Raw genomic sequence first — 4,728 nt, forward strand, 5'->3', positions numbered from 1 at the left:
AGAAAAGAATGCAAGTATTTTGTGTGTGTGTGTAAAAGTGAAAGAGTAAGTTGAGAATACAAGTAGATAAGTGAATAAAATTTGAAACAAAACACTCCCCATCCATCCCTAAAGTTGACGGTTTCAAGAGTTAGAGGGGGGAGGGACTTGTCTACTAGTTTATGCATGTTAAAGTCTAAAAAAAGTTGGTTAATAGATGGCATTTGCTTGGGGAGAACAAGTAACTAGATTCCAAGTCTTTAAACTAACTAGTTAAACTTGAAAGTAATACTTACATGTTAAATGGGCTAATAAGTCCACTTAGTTAAGTTGAGTGGGCTAACAAGTCCATTAAAGAAGTAGGGTGGGCTTTCAAGTCCACTAATACAAATAAAAGCCCAAGTTCCATTAATTAACAAATTAATCCAATAAAGGCCCAAGTAATTAATTAGTAACTAATCGTTCCTTAATTGTCACGATTATTTACGACTAATTACGCAAAATTAACTTTAAGTGAGTGAAAAAGAAGATACTTTCATGGGATTTTGTGTTTTACAAGTATTAAAGATGTTGGTGCGAAAGATAGTGCAAAATGGCAATTAAAAGTGGAAGATGGACAAGATTTGAGAGGACAAACAGGAATCAGGAGATTTATAAAGGCGTAAATTACGCCTATTTTGGCGTAATTTACGCCAGTGTGCAGATGTTTCCCAGTCCAGAAGTGATATGTGGGCGTAAAAATACGCCAAGTCGAATTAACAAAGGCGTAATTTACGCCAAACCCACCGTAAATTACGCCAGTACACTTTTTCAGATTCCGGGAAATACGAATTTTAGATTTTGGATGAAGTTTCCTAACCCCTATTTAAGGAGAGCTTTAGGGTTGCGAAACCAAACTTTTTTCCATCAGTTTTAGCAGCAGGAAACTCCTCCAAACACCCAAAAACATCAATCTAATCACCATTCTTCAAGGATTCAAGTCAAGATCAAGGTGCTATTCATCATGCAATCATCAAGAATTTCATTGATTATCATCATCACTATACTTGGCTAGTTTTCTTATCTTTATTCCTTCCATGAACAACTGATACATGTATTCATTCATTCAAGTTTATGTGGTTTATAATATTATGATATGAAACTTAAGTCTTTTGAATTGTGATGTTATGAACCTATTGTTTATTGATTAATGCAAGTTTTATTGATTGTGATTGTTGCAAGTTGAGTTATAGTGATTTAACATTTTGTTCTTAATCCACTTAGTATTAAATTAGATTAGGGATAAAGACAAAGTGTTTAGGTTGCATAATTCAATCTCAAGATAGTTAGAATTAATAAGCTCAAGAAATATTGTCTATGAGATTTGATCAATTTATGATGAGCATAATACTTGTTTAACATGAATGCATGTTAGATTGGGATTGAGAAGGGATAAAGGCTTTTAATCAATTGATCACAAATTTTCTGTCTAGCTCACTGTTTATGCTTTTAAGTATTCAAGTTACAGTTGCTTAGTAGTTACTTCTCTAGTTTTCAATTTAGTTACTTTTAGTTAATCACAAACAACAAAATCTGGAAATTGCTTGCTTGTTGACCATAACTTCCCGTGGAACGAATCCTGCTTACCCTAGCTAAGTTAGAGTAATTAGGCTATTTTTGATTGACCCTTCGACATCGATCAAATTTTGGCGCCGCTGTCGGGGAGGTGTGCGCTTGATTTGCAAGCTCTTATTTTATTGCTTTCTTGTTAAACTACAAAAACCATAAAAATTATAAAACGAATAAAAATCCAAAAATAGTGTTTTGTTTATTCTTATTTTTGTCAGTTTTACGCTCGATGTTCTTGTTTTTGTTGAATTGCAGGTTAGTGTATGCAAACTCGGAGTTCGGGAGATCAAAATCTTAAGCCTTTAGACCCGGAAATCGAGAAATCTGCAAAAGCTAATCAAAAAGCTACAAGAATTTTAAAGGGTTCGACAGTGGCTTCAGCATCCACTCAACCACAGTTAGAGACACATCCGATTGTTCCACCAAACTCTCCTAAATCAGAGTCTGAAACTGAAGAGGAAGTTTTTGAGCAACGAGACGATATGACCGATCGACCAAGGGGAGTAGACACCTACTACCAACCGGGTGATTTTGAGGATCATTCACCCATTGTTTATCCTGCACCGGCAGGAGGAAACAACCGACGATTTGAGGTCCGACCTCAACTTATTTCGATCTTGCCAACCTACCGAGGTATGGCTAATGAGGAACCATATGAACACATCACTGAATTTAATGGGATATGTGCTACTAATCAGGTAAACGGTTTCACTGATGATGAGGTACGTCTTCGATTATTTCCTTATTCACTTAAGGATAAGGCAAAAAGATGGTTTCTCTCCTTGCCCGCCCGGAGTATTAATACTTGGGCGGATATGAAAAAATGATTTTTAGAAGAATTTTACCCCATAAGTAAAACTTCAGACATGCGTACGCAAATAAAATCTTTTAAACAATTACCGGGTGAATTATTTCATGAAGCGTATGAACGTCTGAAGGAGTTACTTAGGGCATGTCCACACCATGAGATACCCAAGTGGGAATTGGTTAAAGTTTTCTATGATAGTTTAGATTCCCAAAATAGGCAGTTTCTTTTGGCGGCTAGTGGTGGGGCATTCTTAACTCGGTCTAGTGATGATGAATGGACGTTCTTCGAACAGTTAAGCAAGGGTTCAAAAACCCAAGCTTCGGTTGATCGTAAACAACCGAGTACCTCCCGAGTGAATCATGTTTCCGATTCGGGTGGTTCATCTAGGAACTTAGAGCAGGAATTTGATGATTTGAAAATGCTTATATTTAACAACCCAAACCAGGGTCTTGCTTGTAATGTTTCGCAGGTTCAGGAAGTATGTGAGATTTGTGGAGATCCTTCTCACTTTTCATATGGATGTAGAAATGGGATTCCACCGGTAAATCAGCACATAGTGGAAGAACAAGTTAACGAGGTTCAGGGGCGGAGATATGATCCATACTCCAACACGTATAATCCAGGTTGGAGAAATCATCCTAATTTCAGTTGGAGCAATAACAACGCTCTGAATGCTAACCAAGGGAACCAACTTAGACCACCAAACAACTTTCAAAATTAGGGTAATTTTCAGAATCAAGGCAACTACCAACGAAACTATCAAAATCCTTACCCTAATAACCGAAACCAAAACAATTACCAAAATCAAAGCCAAAACCAAAACCAAAACCAAACTAGTACTTCAACCAATCAACCATCTAGCTCGGATGCTAAGATGGATGCGTTCATCTCTGAAATGCGAAAAATGATAGAAGTGCAAAATAAGTCGATTGGTGCATTGGCTAAGGAGATCGGTAATGTAGCGGAAAGTAAGGGAAATAGGGAACCAGGTACAATTTCAAGCTACACGGTTCTAAATCCAAATCATAAGGATCAAGGAAAAGGGCATAGCGTTAACATGGTAGGTACCTTGAGAAGCGGAAGGCAATATGACAATAAGGTAGGTGAAAAAGAGGTAGCTCAACGCGATGCAAGTAAGTCTCCTATCGTTCTTGATGAGGAGGATGAGGTAAGTTAAAATATTAACCATGGGAAGGGGGTGGAAAATAAAGAACCCATCTTTAACGAAATTGGGAAATCAGACATGGAAACTAATACCATTCCATTCCCCGAGGCTTTGGAGTCCCCAAACCAATTCCCTTATGGGAAAAAGGGACCAAAAACGGATGATATGTGGGAAACATTTAAACAAGTAAAAATAAATATTCCACTTATTGATGCAATCAAACAAATTCCAGCATATGCTAAGTTTCTAAAAGATTTGTGTGTTCAAAAGCATAAACTCAACGCATCATTGCCCAAAAAGGTAAAATTAACTGAAAAAGTGAGTGCTGTAATTTTGGGTTCACTTCCTCCTAAGTTTAAGGACCCGGGGACACCATTAATTTCGGTTACGGTGGGTAATGTTAATGTCAAAAAGGCTTTGTTGGACTTAGGGGCTAGTATTAACATACTTCCATCGAGCCTTGTTGACCAATACGAGTTGGGAACTTTAAAACATACAGATATTCTCGTCCAACTTTTGGATCGGTCAATGAGAACTCCACGGGGTATGTTGGAAAATGTGATTGTGAAAGTGGAAGACTTTTATTACCCCGTAGATTTATAGTCATGGACATTGAGACCACTTTTAGGGAGACCCAACCGACGATCATTCTTGGTCGTCCATTTTTGGCCACAATTGATGCTCTTATCAATTGTAGAACCGGGGTTATGGACATTTCTTTTGGTAATAAGAGATCACGAATTAATATTTTTAATTCATTACATACACCGGATGTCCAGGATTGTTTTTTGTTGGATACTAACCATGAACAGGTTCAAAAGTATGCACCGGATGTGAAAGAGTAAGAGGAGGTAAGGAAATTTAGTGAAGAGCGTATGACAAGTGAATTCATGGAATCTCAAATAAGAACTAATGCAGAAATTTTGATGAGTCAACAAGAGTCGATACAAAATCTTGAGCGAGAATTGAAAAATCTGAATCAAGTTCTTGAAACCAAGTTGAGTTCGTCTATTAGCACCTCTTGTTCATTACCGATGAAAGAAACCGTGATGGTAGTGTCCACATTTATTGAGAAATATGATAAAATGGAACATTTGGTAACTCCGAAGATGATTGAGCCTTCCCGACCACCATCAATGAGAAAATTAAATGAGCAGGTATCTAGTGA

Source organism: Rutidosis leptorrhynchoides, chromosome 9, assembly GCF_046630445.1.
Source record: "Rutidosis leptorrhynchoides isolate AG116_Rl617_1_P2 chromosome 9, CSIRO_AGI_Rlap_v1, whole genome shotgun sequence".
Classification (NCBI taxonomy): Eukaryota; Viridiplantae; Streptophyta; class Magnoliopsida; order Asterales; family Asteraceae; genus Rutidosis; species Rutidosis leptorrhynchoides.